Source organism: Alligator mississippiensis, chromosome 3 (assembly GCF_030867095.1).
Source record: "Alligator mississippiensis isolate rAllMis1 chromosome 3, rAllMis1, whole genome shotgun sequence".
NCBI lineage: Eukaryota > Metazoa > Chordata > Crocodylia > Alligatoridae > Alligator > Alligator mississippiensis.
In genome coordinates, this window is record NC_081826.1 from 170,261,690 (window position 1) to 170,281,174 (window position 19,485).

At 45.0% G+C, this 19,485-nt stretch overlaps 1 protein-coding gene across 4 annotated transcripts in view; it reads left to right on the forward strand.

The window, feature by feature from the left end:
* LINGO2 (leucine rich repeat and Ig domain containing 2) overlaps positions 1 to 19,485 on the forward strand; it is a 993,495-nt gene that overhangs the window by 269,884 nt on the left and 704,126 nt on the right. For 2 of the 4 annotated variants that reach the window (XM_019490748.2, XM_019490750.2), the window contains one exon: positions 4,043 to 4,176. The exons of the other annotated variants lie outside the window; for them this stretch is intronic. The gene's annotated coding sequence lies outside the window, so the exon portion shown is untranslated. The remainder of the gene's footprint in view (positions 1 to 4,042; positions 4,177 to 19,485) is intronic. 4 annotated transcript variants of the gene reach the window in all.

Sequence of the window (19,485 nt, forward strand, 5' to 3'; positions counted from 1 at the left end):
ACTCCAACTGTAGCCTGACCAATGTCGCATAGAGGGGAAGGATCACCTCCCTGGACCTGCTTGTGATGCATCTGTAGATGCACGACAAGGTGCGGTTAGCCTTACTGACCGCTTGCTTGCATTGGCGGCTCATGTTCATCCTGGAGTCAACAATGAATCCAAGGTCCCTTTCTGCCACTGTGTTAACAAGAAAGGTTTTCCCCAGCCTACAGGTGTGTTGCTGGTTCCTTCTCCCTAGATGCAGTACCCTGCACTTTTCTGTGTTGAATTCCATCCTATTCTCATCCACCCACATCTGTAACCTGTCTAGATCTAGCTGGACTCTGACCCTCCCCTCCAGCGTGCCCACCTTGCCCCCCATCTTGGTATCATCAGCGAATTTGGACAGTGTGCTTTCCACACCCACATCCAGATCACTGATAAAGAAATTGAACAGTACAGGCCCCAGGCCCGAGCCCTGGGGGACTCCACTGCCCACATCCCTCCAGGTCGAAAATGACCCATTCACCACCACTCTCTGTGTGTGACCATCTAGCCAATTTGCCACCCATCTGACTGTGTAGGCATCAATGCTGCAGTCACCTAGTTTTTTTCAGAGAATGTAGTGAGAAATAGTGTCAAAGGCCTTCTTAAAGTCCAGGAATACAACATCCACCTTGACACCCTCATCCAGGGACTGTGTGACCTTATCATAAAAGGAAACCAGGTTAGTCTGGCAGGATCTGTGTTGGTTACCCCTGAGCATTATCTCCCCTGCTGGGCCCTGGCAGATGCACTCCTTGATAATTTTCTCAAAGGTCTTCCCAAGGACCAAGGTAAGACTGACTGGCCTATAATTGTCAGGGTCCTCCTTTCTCCCCTTCTTGTAAATGGGGACCACATTGGCCCTTTTCCAATCCTCTGGTACCTGGCCAGAGCCCCATGAGTGCTCACAAAGCCATGCCAGGGGCCCCGCTATGACCTCCGCCAATTCCCTCAGCACCCTCAGGTGAAGAGCATATGGACCTGCTGATTTAAACACATCCAGCTCCTCCAAAAGTTCCCTAACTAGGTCATCCCTGACTCTAGGCATGGCAGTGCCTCCCCTGGGTCTGTCCGTAATCCTAGTGGCGGAAATGTGCCAGTTCCTGTTCAGAAATATGGAGGCAAAGAATTCATTAAAGAGGTCAGCTTTTTCTTTTGCTGCAGTCACCAGATTGCCAAGCCTATCCTGTAGGGGCCCCACGTTACCCAGTGCCGCCTTCTTACTCCCTATGTATTTGAAAAAAGGACTTTTTGTTTATCCTTAATTCTGGTCCCTAGCCCTAGTTCCATCTCTGCCTTGGCGTTCCCTTAGCAGTTGTAATGCTCTGCTAAGCAAATGTGGGCAAACATGAATTTTTAAGTGATTAAAGGGGCAGCACAGTTGTTGGCAAAAAACCCAGTTAATTTGCAACACAATTAACAGGATTATGAATTAAGTTATGAAAATTATTTCCATTTTGCAGTCCTTTGAAAATATTTTAAAAATCATTTTTATTTATTAAAAAATTAATTTAGACAATATTCCATTACATGAATTCATGACATAGCAAAATGTTTTGTATAATGACAAAATTGCTTTTGGAATGTTGGAGTTCAGAAAAACCCATATCTTATGATTACAGGTGCTCTTATATCAACAAGTTAGACTGAAAAATTAGGATTTAAAAAAAAAAAGAAACATTAATCCCATTTTTACCTAAAACTTTGGGTCAAATTTTATCTTGGAGGTTTTTCAGAGCAACATTCTCTTTTAAAAAAGGAAAGATATTGTTACGTTTTGTGAGTGAACCCCTTCTTATGTAATAAACAGATTAAAAATAATTGAAACTGCTCCTAGAGTAAATTCCTAATCAAATGTCAGGAAGAATGGCAGAATCTGATCCTGAAGGGATACATTCAATTGTTACATCTCTCTCTTTTGTTTAAAACTTTTATATAAGGTAGCCATATCTGAAAGGGCCTGGTAAGACTGTGTGGTTCTGTGGCTACTCAATTCTGTATTTAATGCATCATACCTATTCTATAGTGCTCAGTTCTAAACAGCTTATGTTTTGAAAGTTCTTTCATTTAATGGATTTTCAATATATGCATCAGGAGACTTTGGGCTTAGCAAATCTTCATGAGACATAAGGAATATTTCAGTACATAGGCAGACAAGGTTCCTTGGATGAATTTGATATCTTTTATTAGACCAACCCAAATAGTTGGAGAATAGTTATTAAGCAAACTTTCGGGTTCATTTCAGTGCATATGCATTTTACAAAGACTCCCAAGAAATTTTGTTTGTTGACTAAAATATGCAAGCAGATGGGCTATACAGAGAAGGGCCTGAACCAAATCCCTGGATCCCTTTACGCCATCATCTCCTGATATATCTAAGAAGTTGTAATTTAATGGTGATATATGTGATATCTGTATTTCTTGGTTTTAAAAAAGACATGACTATTCCTAGTTATGTTCTCTCCACTCCCACTCAGTACTTTGAGAGATTAAGCCCACGGCGCGTAAGGGATTTACCGAAGATAGACACTCAATTTTGTTTACCTCAACTGTTAGGAATTTAGTTTTTGTTCTGAAGAACCAGGATTTTATTCCCTACCACACAGTTCTGTCTGATTAATGTTGTTTGTCAGCAGCACACTATTTCTTTTCAAGATGTAGTTTAATGTCTCACACAGACTCCTGCCATTTCTAATCATTGCAAAAATTTAAAAATTCTGGACTTAAAAGCCAGTTGCAAATACCCAGCAGTAAAATATTCTGAATACTTGAAGCTGTGTTGAGGAGTTACATGCTTTCACCCTTCTTTTGCCCTGCTGAGACTTGCAAATTTTATGCGGTCTATTCATTTCCTTTTGAGATTTTTCGATTAGACTGTTCTCATGGCAATCAGGCAGCTATTCACGAAACCACCTTGGAAATTATGCAGCCATCAGACAGAATACCCACTGACAAGCATATTTTCATCAATCTCTGAAGAGAAGTTCAAGATTATAGAATCCCTAGTGCTGGTCAGGGACATAGCTGGATTTACTTTGTAGCTGGAAATATTTTGTAATATTTACAGACACAATGGGCAGTTATGAGTTTTTAAAGAAGTTTTATTTAACAGTCAACAACACTTTACTGATTGTTCATCTGAAAATCTTGACTTTCTTCTATCATGTATTAAAATTTTGTCTAGATTACTAAACTACTTTCTAGTATTAACTGAAGTGTGTTGTTTCAGTTAATTCACTTTGTCACAGAAATAGGTTTAATCTGCAAATATTAGCACCCAACAATTGTATTTGAGATGAGAGTATTAAATTTCCTAGAACTCAATTTATAATGCATTTTCTATGCATGCAAAATTTATATAGAAATCTGACTGATGCGACAGGTATGACTATAGCTGTATGGAGATATAGCTGTATGGTCAGATTGAATGGACTCTTTTATCAGAAAAAATGTGCATCTAGTTTCCCCTGTCTTTCCCCTGTTAGAGGTCTCCACAGTTCTTTTTTGTAGGGCTCTGTCTTCTAGTCTGGGCTTCCCAATGAGGAACTCTATGAAACCCATTCTCCCCAGTGGCTTTCAGCAGACTGCTCTTGAACTTCCAGAACCCAAAGGGCCACATCATGGAACAAAATTTAACATTCCCCATAGCTCAGCAAACATTAAAGGGGGCAGCAGTCAACCTGTTACAGAGATGATTAAAATTCTTCCTCTCAGTTTAAATGAACAAACAAAACCAGTGCAGGGTTTCCATTACACTGGCTGACAGAATTGATCAAGTAGTTAGTCACTTAAGTGAAGAATAAACCATTGCAAGACTATTAAGTGGCAACATCTGTTTTCTCAAAGGAAGAATGGTCAGACTTGTGAAACACCTTGCCTGCATTGGTAAGCAGTTATGAGTACTGGGATTCCTCTACTATTTAAATGAGGGAACAGTTAATGAAAGGATCCAATGGCCAGTCTGGCATATGTTTTTTGCTTTTTCATCTATCTTCTATTTTTTGCCTTTTTTGGACAGACCCCAGATGGTTTGGCATGGGCTTTAAATTGTGTGACTTTGAAGTTGAAGTCAGGCATCTGCAGTGCTGACTGTGAGCTTTTGTGCATGCTTCTACAAGGATTTTGAATGTTGATGAGGAAGAAGGAGTTAAGGTAAGTAGACTCTTGCTGGTATGATGTTTGAGACAAGCTGTTTTGAACAGAGCTGCTTACTAGTGTTTTGTGAGTGGCAAAGCTTGTTGTTTAATATCTTTCCCTGTTCTAAGAAGAGTTACACACATTTAAATACCTACAGCAAGGAAAGAAAACACTAAACTATTCTTCATTTATTTTTCCCCTAACAAAGACAAATCCCTGTGGTATAAGGGCCAGATTTTCAAAAGACCTCAGCTTCCATTTAGGCAGCTGATTGAAATGTAGATCTGTAAAAGGAGTTTGTTGTTAACCTTTGTCAAAAATCTGACCCAAATACCTCCTAACATCTTGAAAGCCTTGACCTGGCATTTTAGTCGCTTAGACCTTTCTACTCTTGTATTTCACTCAGCAGGCAGGAAGAAAAGCAAAATGTGAGGCATTTTGTTTAACTAGGCGGCAACTTGATTAGTTCAAGTGCAAGCTATCCAGTAATAAATTGTACAGTTTCAGTTGTCTTTCCATCTTTGTTTAGATTGTTCGAAGGTTACTGTCAGTCTTGCAAATCTCCCCATCTTTTGGTACCCTCCTTAACTCACCTCATAAAAGTTTGGTTATGAAAAATGATGGTTAACTCCTTATTGTACCACATGCTATGAACCTCAGGCCTATTTCCAGGTGACTTCTCCCAAGTCTATTTCCAGCTTAAGAACCTGGAAACCTGTGGAGTAGATGCCTTCACTGGATGCATGCCAGAAAGAGAAGCCAGCATTTAGCTTACCTGTTCTTCCTTCCCTAGTCTGGGATTCCAAACAGTGCATAGTTTCCTCTTGGGCATTGGCTGGTAACATCTGCTGCTGTAAAGTATGCCTTTAGAATAACGTGGGTACCTAACAAGGTATTGTTTTGGTGGGATAGAGCCAAGGCTTCTCAACCGTGAAGGCATTAGCCACTATTTGGTCTACCCACAGAACCAACTTCCCAACATACCCTCACTGCAGCATTCCAGGCTTATTCATCATTTTCCTTGGGCTAAGGTCCTATGCTTACCCTAAAATTCTTTGTCTTGATCAAATTAACCCTTTTACAGATATCCGTCTACATGATAATTAAGTCCAAACGCTGCTCCTTGGATGCCAAAGTGTACGTGAGGAGCATTGTCTGCTCCCAGTTCGTGTTCTGCCTTTTCTGCACAACTCTGAATACTCACTTCATTGAGGTAAACTGGCTTTCCCACTTTTGGGCTCAACCCACAATACTGTGTTAGCAGATACTATGCCAGCACACATGAACCTTCCTTTGGTCTTGAAAATTAGTTACTCACACCATTGCACTCTGATTCTCATATTTTTTATATATATATATATATATATATATATATATATATATATATATATATATCTCCTGTACCCGTGTTCCTGTCCCGATTCTGAATGAGTAGACTCCAGATTTGCTAGCAGAAACCTCTGACATAATTAACCCCTTTTTAAAATTTGTCACAAACTGGTATTTTGTGAAGCAACTTCTATCCGTGAAGAGAATTCGATCTCCATCCACGGCAATTACATCACTATGTAAACTCTTAATCTTTTAAATCCCTGCCTCACCTCACTGCCCACTGAATAGCATTACATTCCCTGGTCTACTATTTTGTCCTCAGAGGAAAAATGACAGAGCACCCACCCAACTGCAAATCCCTAAATTCTGTATCCACTCACTATTGCAGGCATAACTGTCATATAACCCCATTGATAAACTAATCAAAATCTAAACTAAAACTAATTAGGAGTAACTAGTTGGCAGGGGAGAAAGGGGAACTGAAGGCTTGTCTGGAACCTTATTCATTTGATGGTTATAATTCTTTTAATTTATGCATTCATTTTATTCATAGCTGGTTTATATCCATTTTTTCTTGTGTCAATATTGGCATTAAGCTTTTATTGCTCTTTTTCTTTTCTGGTGCCTGCCCTCCTGAAGTGTTTGTAGGCAGTCATCATATCCTTTTTAAGCCTTCATTTTTGATAGGTTAAACAGGCCAGGCTCTTCTAGTCTCTTCTCATAGGACAGATTCTCTATTCCATAGATTATCATAATAACTCTTTTCTTTGTTTATTTCTAGTTTGAATTAGGCTTTCTTAATCGTAGATAGCCTGAATTGCATAAATATTCTGTCTCGGACGGCCAAAGCCAACTCGAGGTGATTCAATAATTACTCGTTTGTCGGGGCGGGCTGGTGAATAGAGAGGCTGAGAAAGCTTTATGGTTGTAAAACTTTACTTACATCGCTTGCTGTTGCGACGAAAATGGTCCGGTCGTCTGAACAACTACGTTAGTTGTTCCAGCTGGCAGGGCTCAGGCCAGCACGTCCGTCTACAAATCAGGCCGTCAGGGAAAAGGATACATCTGGGATTGCGCTCAGCGACGGGGAGAAGAATCGATAGGTGATCAGTCTATCGATCAGCTCAGCCACGAATCAGATCTCTTCAGAAGCACTCTGCAGCGTGCTCAAAGTTCTCCGACTTGGGCAGAAGTTGCGCTAATTTTTAAACGGCTAGCAAGCCAATTACTAGCCGCCAAGCGTGCATAATTTAGAACTGGCCAATAGCGGGACACAAATTTACATTAGAATGGCGGGAACTGTCCTGCACCAGGGGTTTTCTGCAGCAACAGAAAACCTCTACTTTGCAAGAGGCTCTCATGTGGCGGGAAAATTCCACCGTGCCGAGGCACCAAAATCACTGGGTTGTGACATATTCTAGATGAGTTATCTTGCACAATAGCATTAATACTTCTCTATTTCTATGGGACATGCCTCCTTGTCTTTTTCACTGTCCAGTTACACTGATAGCTCCTATTCAGTTCATGATAAGCTAATCTTCTGCCTCCTTTTTCATTTCTAGCTTTTCCCACATTGGAGAAAAAGTTCTAGTTACTGGGTCCTAGGATTGTGGGGTTTTTTGTTGTTTTTCTTTAAAATATTTTAATTAATTCCATGTCAGTTTATTCTCATTTTTAAGGTCATCCAGTTCTCTCTCAACAATATTCTGATCCTTCTCTGGACAAACTTACTTTTGGTGCCATGGTCATTAGTGAAAATATCAAACATTAAATGCAACTCATTAGGAGCTCCTCTAGTAACCTCCCTTTAGGCTAATTTTCTTTTAGCACAAAGCATCATTTCTTCCACTTTAGCCAAATAATTATCCTTCTGACAATACTTGTTGTACTCTCAGTTTATCTGAAGTTTAAACTGTGGTTAAGCACCATTTTAACTATATTTCTCATGTGATACCGAGTCAAATGCTTTCCTGAAATGCGTGATCTGTTACTTTCCCCTTGTCTAAAAAGTTATTAAGTTTTGAATAAAGAATGCATGGTTAGCTTGGCACAGTGTGTCTTTTATATCTGCAAGTTCCTGTCTGAACACCATCTTTATTTCTAGTCCTGCATCTCTAGTCCTGAGGTCATTCTTTGCTTCATATCTTCTATCAAATGCTAAAAATGATGTAAACAAAGAAGAGAAAGAGTTACAGATCATGATAAGTAAAGAGCTTGAATGAATTTAAGCCAGCAGGGCCAAATAACATTTAATCCTAAAATGTTGAAGGATTTAACTGAAGAACTATCAGTTTCGAGTCACGTCAGGTCCTAGACAACTGGAGAAAGCTGACATAGTGCCCATCTCTAAAAAGTGGGGAAAGGATGACCTGGGGAATTATAGACTGATGTCAGTACTTGGGAAGTTTTTAAAACAATCAACTTGTAAGCAACTGAAGGAAGAAGGAATTCATTAAGAACAAATTACGGCAAACCAACTTTATTTCCTTTTTTTCAGGACAGTTTAGATGAGGAGAATGCAATGGACAAAATATACTTGGACATACTAAGGCTTTTGATGCAGAATCATTGAAGCTATTTTGATGCAGAACCTCATGATATATTATTATAAGTAAACTGGGAAAATGTAGGTCAAGACAGAGTAACTTTTAGGTGGATAAGTAATTGGCTGTGTAACTGCTAGTAAAGAGTAACTACAAATGGATCAGCATCCGGATGCTTCAAGTAGGAAGACTCCACAGAAGTCTGTTCTGGGCCTGGTGCTGTTTAACATTTTTATTAATGACTTCAATTCAGCAAAAGAGAGCTTTCTGATCAAGTTTGCATGTGCCACAGAACTGGAATAGTTACAAACACTTGGGAGGACTGGATTGGAACTCAAAAGCATCTTGATAAATTGAAGGGCTGGGTATATACAACAAAATTAAATTGAACAAGAGGGAAGTGAAAGATGCTACACCTAGGGAATTAAAAGGATTCTTTTAAATATGCTAGGCTAGGCAGTACTACTGCTGAAAGGCATGTGGTCTTAAGTTTCATTGTATACTCGGCATGAGTCAGCAATATATATGTATCTTCAAAAAAAAAAAGCAATTACAATTTTGGGCTACACGTATTGTCTGCAAGATGTGAGGTAATAGTAATATGGTGCTAGTTAGGCCTCACCTGAAATAATTTTGTGCAGTTCTGGGACCTGCATTTTATGAAGGATATAGAGAAACTGGAGAGGAACAGAGGTGAAGGGGGAAGAGATGAAGGGGTTAGAATGCAAGCCATATAAGGAAAGACTGAAGGAACTTGGTATATTTGGTTCAGTGTCTAGACCAGGGGTAGGCAATTATTTCATGCGGAGGACTGCTTACTGAGTTTTGGCAAGCCATCGAGGGCCACACGACAGGCAGCCAGGGGCAGATAAATATTCATTTTCTAATTTTTTTTAGGGGCCCCGTGGGCCGGATAGAATGGCTTGGTGGGTCACATTTTGCCCGCCCCGATCCAGACTTACTTACTTCAGTTTGGAGAAACATAGATTAATTTAACGTATTTGGAAGGCTGACATGAAGAAGAGGGAAAACAACTCCTTTAGGACAGAGGGTAAGACACAAAGTACTGCGTTTATTTTTCAGTCAAGTAGATTGAGATTAAATCTCCAAGGAAAAAAAAAAACAAAAACAAAACACTTAATTAGAAAAACTGCAGAACAGTAGAACAAGCTGGAAGGAAAGCTTGCTGGCCTTGTTGGGAGAGTGCTTGTCTAGAGAGTGGGAATCATGGGTTCAAATCCCACTTTGGCACTGTGAGTAAGCTGGTCTCTGGGAGAATTTCTTCGGAGTTTTGATGGGATGGGAGCCCAAGAAGGGTAGCTGTGCCTAAAGGAAACGATCCTTCGGGCACAAAGCAAGACGATCCCCGAGCGAGGCAAAAGAGGGAAAGGGGCCAGGAGGCTTCCATGGCTGACCAGAGAAATCCAGGGCAGCCTAAGGGCCAAAAGGGGAGCACATAAAAAGTGGAAACAGGGTGAGATCACTAAAGATGAATATACCTCCTCTGCTCATGCTTGTAGGGAGGCAGTTAGGCGGGCCAAAGCTACCATGGAGCTGAGGATGGCAACCCAAGTAAAGGACAACAAGAAATTGTTTTTTAGATATATTGGGAGTAAAAGGAAGGCCCAGGGAGGAATAGGACCACTGCTAAATGGGCAGAAACAATTGGTGACAGATAGGGGGGACAAGGCTGAACTCCTCAACGAGTTCTTTGCCTCAGTCTTCCTAAGTGAGGGGCACGACAAGTCTCTCACTGGGGTTGTAGAGAGGCAGCAGCAAGGCGCCAGACTTCCATACGTAGATCCTGAGGTGGTGCAGAGTCACTTGGAAGAACTGGATGCCTTTAAGTCGGCAGGCCCAGATGGGCTTCATCCGAGGGTGCTGAAGGCACTGGCCGACATCATTGCAGAGCCACTGGCGGGAATATTCGAATGCTCGTGGCGCACGGGCCAAGTCCCGGAGGACTGGAAAAGGGCTAACGTGGTCCCCATTTTCAAAAAGGGGAGGAAGGAGGACCCGGGCAACTATAGGGCGGTCAGTCTCACCTCCATCCTTGGTAAAGTCTTTGAAAAAATTATCAAGGCTCACATTTGTGAGAGCCCGGCAGGGCAAATTATGCTGAGGGGAAACCAGCATGGGTTTGTGGCGGGCAGATCGTGCCTGACCAACCTAGTCTCTTTCTATGACCAGGTTACGAAACGCCTGGACACAGGAGGAGGGGTGGATGTCGTATACTTAGACTTCAGGAAGGCCTTCGATATGGTATCCCACCCCATACTGGTGAACAAGTTAAGAGGCTGTGATGTGGATGACTGCACAGTCCGGTGGGTGGCGAATTGGCTAGAGGGTCGCACCCAAAGAGTCGTGGTGGATGGGTCGGTCTCGACCTGGAAGGGTGTGGGCAGTGGGGTCCCGCAGGGTTCGGTCCTTGGACCGATACTCTTTAATGTCTTCATCAGCGACTTGGACGAGGGAGTCAAATGTACTCTGTCCAAGTTTGCAGATGACACAAAGCTATGGGGAGAAGTGGACACGCCGGAGGGCAGGGAACAGCTGCAAGCAGACCTGGATAGGTTGGACAAGTGGGCAGAAAACAACAGGATGCAGTTCAACAAGGAGAAATGCAAAGTGCTGCACCTAGGGAGGAAAAATGTCCAGCACACCTACAGCCTAGGGAATGACCTGCTGGGTGGCACAGAGTTGGAAAGGGATCTTGGAGTCCTAGTGGACTCCAAGATGAACATGAGCCAGCAGTGTGACGAAGCCATCAGAAAAGCCAATGGCACTTTATCGTGCATCAGCAGATGCATGACAAATAGGTCCAGGGAGGTGATACTTCCCCTCTATAGGGCGTTGGTCAGACCGCAGTTGGAGTACTGCGTGCAATTCTGGGCACCACACTTCAAGAAGGATGCGGATAACCTGGAGAGGGTACAGCGAAGGGCAGCTCGTATGGTCAAGGGCCTGCAGACCAAGCCCTACGAGGAGAGACTAGAGAAACTGGACCTTTTCAGCCTCTGCAAGAGAAGGTTGAGAGGCGACCTTGTGGCTGCCTATAAGTTCATCACGGGGGTACAGAAGGGAATAGGTGAGGATTTATTCACCAAGGCGCCCCCGGGGGTTACAAGAAACAATGGCCACAAGCTAGCAGAGAGCAGATTTAGACTAGACATTAGGAAGAACTTCTTCACAGTTCGAGTGGCCAAGGTCTGGAACGGGCTCCCAAGGGAGGTGGTGCTCTCCCCTACCCTGGGGGTCTTCAAGAGGAGGTTAGACGAGTATCTAGCTGGGGTCATCTAGACCCAGCACTCTTTCCTGCTTATGCAGGGGGTCGGACTTGATGATCTATTGAGGTCCCTTCCGACCCTAACATCTATGAATCTATGAATCTAAGCTGTGTACAAAAGCTGTGAAATTACCTTAATTAGTGATTTTCAAGAAATATCTGGAGATCCATTTTCTTCGGATGGTTTCAGAATAGCACATCCTGAGTTTGTGGAGTGTGTTGTACTAAATGAACACTGAGGTCCTTCCCAATCCACTGAGTAATATGGCTACTCTGTTCACTAGCAGATTCCTCTATCACCCCTAGATCCAGCATCTTCTTAAGCTCTTGTTTCACCATTTTCCCTCAGACATGAAGGAATTCCTTGCGAATTGCACAGTCTGGCTTGAGGGTAATTTGGGGTTTGATCAATGTAGTTCTGCCCAGAATCACTGTAAACACCTCTTTAAATTCCTCTGGTAGGCTTTTTACTTCAGCCTGTTGAATTGGGGTCAAAGGCTTCCCTAGCTTGTGGCCAACCATTGGATCTGGTGGGGGATCCAGAACCCCCTGGCTATCTCCCAGCAAATGTGTAGACCATACACTGGAGCGGACAGTTATTTCAGGTGGAGGACTGTTTAAATGAGTTTTGGTGAGCTGCTGAGGGCTGCATAGGTAGCCCTGCCCCTTGACGGTTGCCTTGCCCCCTTCTTGCCGTCTTTGGATTGGAAGTCCCACCCCTAACCCCTGACCTTTGCCACCCTAAATCACTCCCCTTGTCCTCCAGAAATACTCCTGGGAGGTGGGGGTGGGGAGAGGGCAGGTCAAACACCTACTATAACATATTTTAATTGTATAATGAAAAATATTTTTGTCATGGTTTGTGTTTGCGTAGTGTATATAGAGGTGATCGTGTAATAACTCAAAAATATATTCTTAGTCTTGTATATTGTGTGTGGAGGGGCGTAGAGTGTGGTATGTGTGAATGCATTTGTAGGGTGGGGCGTGTGGATGAATGCATGTGTATGGTGGGGTGTATGGAGTGTATGATGTGTGTATGGTAGAGTGTGGAGCTGTGTGGGGGTTTGTGAGGGGGTGTGGTGGTGTGTGTGGGGAGCATAGGGTATGTTCGGGGTTGTGTATGTGTAGGGCTTGTGGGGACTGGGTGTGGGTGTGTGAGGTTTATAGGGTGTGAGGGAGGGTGGTGAGGTGTGGGGACTTTCCCCATACTCCCCCCATGGCGCAGCAGCAGCAGGAAATGGGATGCTCAGGGCACAGATGCCTGGTGGAGCATAGCTCCAGCCAGCGCTGCACATCACTGCAAGGAGTGCAGCCTCCACTGGGCCATCTATATTGCCAGCACTCCCTGCCACTAATGCGCAGCCCCTACACTCACCAGGCACAGGAGGGCAGCCCCGTGGCCTGAAGCCAGCTGCCTTCCCTGCCCCCTAAAGGAGGGCACAGCTTTATGAGCACTCGTTGTGCTCTGGTGAGGTGCCTAATGACTGGAAAAAGGCCAATGTGGTCCCCATTTTCAAAAAAGGGAGGAAAGAGGACCCCGGAAACTGTAGACCTGTTAGTCTTATCTCAGTCCTGGGGAAGCTCTTTGAGAAAATTATCCAGGAGCACATCTGCGAGGGGCCAGCAGGGGAGTTTATGCTTAGGGGCAATCAACACAGGTTCATTGGAGGCAGGTCCTGTCAGACCAACCTGGTGGCCTTCTATGACCAGGTCACAAAAGCCTTGGATGCAGGTGGCACGGTGGACGTAGTCTTCCTGAAATTTAGGAAGGCCTTGGACACTCTCTCACCCATCCTCATTAAAAAATTAGGCATCTGTGGTGTTGGCGCCTACACAGTCAGATGGGTCACAAATTGGCTGGAGGCCTGCAACCAGAGAGTGGTGGTGGATGGGACATTTTTGACCTGGAGGGATGTGGGCAGTGAGGCTCCCCAGGGCTCGGTCCTTGGGCCCGCACTGTTCAATATTTTCATTGGCGATTTGGACAAGGGGGTGAAAAGCACCTTGTTCAAGTTTGCAGATGACACTAAGATGTGGGGAGAAGTGAGCACGCTAGAAGAGAGGGACGGGCTACAACTAGATCTCGACAGGTTACAGAGGTGGGTGGATGAGAATAGGTTGGGTTTCAACGTGTTGCACCTGGGGAGGAAGAACCAGCAGCATACTTACAGGCTGGGGAACTCCTTTCTTGTCAGCACAGAGGCAGAGAAGGATCTTGGAATCACTATTGTTTCCAGGATGAACATGGGCCGCCAACATGGGGACGCGGTCAGGAAGGCTAACCATGCTTTGTTATGCATCCAGAGATGCATCACGAGCAGGTCCAAGGAGGTGATCCTCCCCCTCTACGTGACATTGGTTAGGCCGCAGTTGGAGTACTGCATCCAGTTCTGGGCGCTCCATTTCAGGAGGGAAGTGGACTGCATCGAGAGGGTCCAGAGGAGGGCCACTCGCATGAGTAGGGAGCAGCAGGGCAGGCCCTTTGAAGAGATACTACAGGACCTGAACCTGTTCAGCCTCCACAAAAGAAGGCTGAGAGGGGATTTGGTGGCCACCTATAAACTTGCCAAGCGGGACCAGCAGGCAGTGGGAGAGTCCCTGTTCCCCCAAGCAGTACCAGGGGTAACAAGGAACAACGGCCTTAAGTTGACTGAAACTAGATTCAGGCTAGATATCAGGAGGCACTACTTCACTGTCAGGGTGGTTAGGAGCTGGAACCAACTTCCAAGGGAAGTGGTGCTTGCCCCTACCCTGGGGGGTCTTCAAAAGGAAGCTAGATAGCCACCTAGCTGGGGTCATTTGACCCCAGCATCCTTTCTTGCCCATGGCAGGGGGTCGGGCTAGATGATCTGTTTAGGGCCCTTCTGACCCTACCAACTATGAAACTATGAATCCTGGGTCTTCTGCACCCCCAAGTGGTCTCCCTCTGGGCTAGTTTCAAAATCTGGCTGTGGTACTGCTTCAGAACTAATACTTGGGAATGCCAGGTCCCCATGGTCTTGTTTTTGGTCACTCTTGTCAAGTGGTCACCCTGTACCTTAAATTGAGGGCCCTGGGCTGATAAGCTTACATCCACTATGATCCCATTGTCCCAACCCAGTCAGCCCTAAAGAGAGGCACAGACCAGGAACTCCTTTTGATCATGAATTAAACCCAGGCCTTCCCCCACCTAATCCAGTCCACCCTCCTCACAAGCTCGTGGGGTGTCCTGACCCTTTGAATCCTCTGGAGGGTGGTCCAGATTGCATTTAGCCCTAATCCCTTTCTCTGAGCATTTCCTCTGGCTTGAGAGGGCTTCTCACCTGAACCACCATCACTCTTGGCATGATCTGGGTCAAGGTCCAAAGAGAGTTCAGGGCCTGAGAAGGGCAATATTTCCCCAAGCTCTGGTTTGGTAGAAATGAGGTCAGCCTGGCTTGTGTTGACTCTGAGCCAATCACAAGAATTCGGCCATTGAGCCCCAGTCTTCCCCACCAAAACAGGGTAAGCTAAATGACTGGCCACCTCAGCTGTCATGTCAACTTCCTGTCTTGGGCTAGGAGTCTGAGTAACTTAGATAAATTGGAGGATTGGGCCAAAAGGAATCTCATGCAGTTCAACAAGGACAACTGCAAAGTCCTGCACTTAAAATCCCACATGGAACAATCCCATGCACCCATACAGGCTGGGGCTGAGTGGCTGGGCAGCAGCTCTGCAGAAAAGTACCTGGGGGTTACAGTGGACAATAAAACTGAATATGACCCAACAGTGTTCCCTTGCAAAGAAAGCTAATGGCATACTGGGCTGCATCAGTAGGAGGTCAAGGGAATTGATTATTCTTCTCTATTCAGCAGTGGTGAGGCCACATCTGGAGTACTGTGTTCAGTTTTGGGCCTCCCACTACAGAAAGGATGTGGACAAATTGAAAAGAATAAGGGCAACAAAAGGGTAACAAAAATGGGCTTATTTAGTCAGAGAAGCGGAGACAGAGAGGGGATTTAATAACAGCCTTCAACTACCTGAAGGAGGTTCAAAAGATGATGAAGCTAGACTGTTCTCAGTGGTAACAGATGACAGAACAAGTAACAATGGTCTTGAGTTGCAGTGAGGGAAGTTTAGGTTAGATATTAAAAATAATTATCTCACTAGGAGGGTATAAAAACCCCTGGAATAGGTTACCCAGAGAGGTGGTAGAATCTCCATCCTTGGAGGTTTTTAAGACCTGGCTAGACAAAGCTTTGGCTGGGGTGGTCTAATTGGAGTTGGTCCTGCCTTGAGCAGGGGGTTGGACTAGATGACCTTCTGAGGTCACTTGCAACCCTAATTTATATGATTCAAGTCCTATGTCTCTAGTCAAAACTTGAGGCAATAGGCCTTCTCTGTGAGACCCAGGTAGTCCAGTACAGGACCTTTAAGGATCTTATAATCCTGGGACAAATCTGCTTCCAGGGTCCAGTAAGCGGCCTGTGCCTTCCCAGTTTACAGAGGAGCCATGTTCACAGTATCCTGTGGCCACTAATTGGCCTCTGCCACCCACTCAGAAGTCCTGAGGAAAGCCTCTGGGTTGTCTTCAGGTTCAGTCTTGGTGAGTACTCCACCTCAATTTGGGTGGAGGTCTTTCTTGACTCCAAATGCTGTTTCAGGAACTCCTGCTGTGCTGCAGCTACTTCTCTTTCTGGAACTGCTGCTGCTGGAGTTGGAGCTGCTGAAGTAGCTGTAGTTGTACCTGCTGCAGCCCCTTTGGCCATTTTATCAGGACTCTTGTCTCCATTGCTGGAGTTAAACTTACAATGCTCACATTCTCCACCACGTGTTCCTCCTTTAACCCAGGCCAAGAGCCAGCCCAAATAAATAGAATAACATATCAACAAAATCAGACTCCCTGTTCCCCCGATCCAGGGCAAGGGTTGCATCATAGTCCTGTACTGTTGTCTTTCTTTGTAGGTACCCTCCTCCCCAGTGTCATCTCTCTGGGAGCTTTTAACTTTGTCCTGGGCCAACCACTCATCCCTATCACCTGGACCAGTGCTCCTAGGCAGGCAGCCTATTATCCTCTAACCCCCTGAAGCTGGACTTCAGCCCCTAAGCCATGCACCTTGTTACATCCTCCCTGCTTTCAATGTGGCAGCAACTGTATTTGCACTGGTATCATTAATTTCCATTTGGCAACTAAAAGTTAGCATAAAAAAGAATTGTTGCCTGTAAAAAGCCCAAATCACCCTGGGATGCCATTATAACTTCTTTTAATTATAAAGTAGCTCTCAACTATGTCTCTGTCTCAAAACTATAATGGGCTTGCTTGAGATTTTGAATGAGCAAGAGGAGGTCACAATCAAACAACTGAAAGGCCATGAAAATCAATGATTAAGCAACCATAGATTTTCCCAGTACATCTAGCTTAGATTCACCTGAATTTGTTTTTTTAAGATGCATCTAATGGAACAGATTAGTAGAAACAGACCTCTTGCAAGGCCCCAGGGTAAAGTCTGAGGAGACTCTGTTGATAAATAACACTCTTTCCATTTTTGATCATGCAGAAGTAGAAATCTCACAAACTGGATTGCAAATGGATGTCCATAAGCAGGTTAGAGTTGACAAACACACAGAATCTGTAATTTGCCTTCTGTTTCTGTGGTTTAAAAGAAAACACATTACTTTCAAGTTTCTGCCTTTTGAATAGAAAAACAGTCTATATTTGATATTCCAAAGACCTGCTGTATTGGCATACGCAGCACAATTGACATGGGGCTATAGGCTGACCCCCTATAGATGAGTTGCACAATGAAACATAGCAAGGTATAACTAGAGTTTCATTCCAGAGGAATGAAAAGGAACTCCATATTCAGGTATACCAGCTGGGAGTATAATCAGTAGTTCTATTATCAGTCATTCACAAGGAACAGTTTTATGCTATGTAATGTCACTCATGTAAAGTATGAGCTATGTGAGGGTAAAAAAGTTAAAAAGTGTGTGTTTAGAAGGAAGGCATATTTCAACTTGAAGTTTTTTTCTTAGATAGATAATGACACTTTGTCTACCTTAGCTCAGTAGCATGAAATTAAGGGTGGGTAACTGGGGATGATCCTGCTTGGAATAGGGTGGACTATATGACCACCTAACCTAGGGGTGGGCAACTGTTTTGGCTGGAGGACCGCTTAACGAGTTTTGGTGAGCTGTTGAGAGACACAAGTTTGGCCCCATCCCTTGACAAACGTCCCACACCCTAGTCCCCATCTTGGGCCCGGAAGTCCCACCCTCTGACCCCTGACTGTTGCTATCAGAAGTCCCTCCCCTTAACCCTGGAAGTACTCATTTTGGAAAGGGAGTTTGCCATCTTGGAACCAGGAAAAAACAACAAATTATATACTAAAAATCAAGCATCCACAATAACATTTTAATTTTATATTTTTATCCTGATTTGTGTGTAGAGGTGATTGCATAATAGCTCAAAATGAAGTGTTACTCTTGTATATTGCAGGGGGTGTTGGGGTATGGGTGGGTGGGTATAGGGTTTATGGGGGGCTGTGGATGTGTGTTGTGTGAATGTATGCATATTTAGGGTGTGGGGGAGGATGTGGGGATATGTGTGTATGTGGGTGGGTGGGTATGGAGGGGGTGTGGGGATGTGTGGGTGGGTGGGTTTGTGGGGGGCTATGGTGTGTGTGGAAGGGGAATGTGGCTGAGGGCGTTTATGTGTATATGGTGGGGTGTATATATGTTGCAGTGAGTGTGGCTCCCCTCAGAGGCACAGGGTGTGTGTGAGGGAGGGTGTGGGTAGGTACAGTTCTTGTGGGGTGTGTGATTATGTGGGGGGAGAGGGTGCAGTTGTGGCATTTGTGGGGGAGGGTTTGAGGGTATGACGGGGTGTGCATGGGAGCCCCTCGTGCACACCTCCCTGAGCCAGTCAGCACCTGCCTCTGCCTCACAACATCCCGGAGCCCACATGCTCTATGGTGCCTCCCCACCACCTCCAACAGTGAACAGACCCAGCCTTCACTGCATCTGCTCCATACCACCCAGCCGTGGCATGTCCTCCTGCTCCCCCTGGCCACGCAACAGGGCTGGTGAGGCTCCTTCTGGCTGCTACCACTGCTGGCTGCAGCCCCACAGTACTGGCGGGGACCTGTGTGCACAGCCCCTACCCAGCATGCCTGGTGCCTGCTCTGGGCTCACCTGTCCAGGCTCAGCAGTGGCAGCAGTGGTGGTGCTGCTCAGAAACTGTTGTTCGCTGTGGAGGTAAAGTGACCCCACCCCTCTCCACTGCTGGGCAGTTCATGGAGCAGCTGCCTGGAGCCCATGCTGTGCCAGGCTGTTCTGTGGCTGTCACTGCCATCTCTGAGCTAGTCAGTGCAGCAGTGATGACAGCTCAGAGCAACCACAGGGCAGCCTGGGCAGCAGTGATGCAGAGCAGCTCAGTGCAGCGTGGACTCCAAGCAGCTGTACCAAGAACTGTCTGGTAGCAGTGAAGAGAAGCTGCATTTCCTGCACACCGAGCAACAGTGTCTGCCCAGCAGCCACTGCTGAGCATAGATGGGCGAATCCGGAATAGGTGCGGGGTGTGCCAGCTCTTGGCTGTGTGCGCAGGTCCTCACCATTATTGCAGTGCTGGGGTCAGTGGTGGCAGCAACCAGAAGGAGCTGCCACTGATTGATTGGGCTGCTTAGAAAGGCAGTCCAGCTGTGGAGACACCCTTGCCCTGCTGTGTGCCCAAGAAGTGGCAGGACAGTCTAAGGCAGGACCAAGGGACCCACCATGGGCTAGACAAAGCCCCTCCATGGGTTGGATCTGTCCCATGGGCTATATTTTGCCCACCCCTGTTCTAGCCCTACTTTCCTGTGACCTTATAAATGTATGGGATGTAGCTTATCAAGAAAAACTGTGTTACTTGATAGTCAGATTTTCACCAATGATTTTTTGCCTGGTATAATCCTTTTATAATAAAGCAGTGACTGTGGTAGATTTCCCCCTTCCCCCTTATCCAGTATTAGGAATTTGAACTATCAGTTGAATCAGTCCAACTATTATTTGTTTGTGGTCATTTGCTTGTGTAACCTACATATACAATGGTGGCTTCATACACCAAATTTTTAATTTGAGCACCAAGCCAGTTATAAAACATGTTTCATATTTTGCACAGTAATAGAGATGGCTTAATTTGGATGTTGCTGAATTCAAATTTAGGAG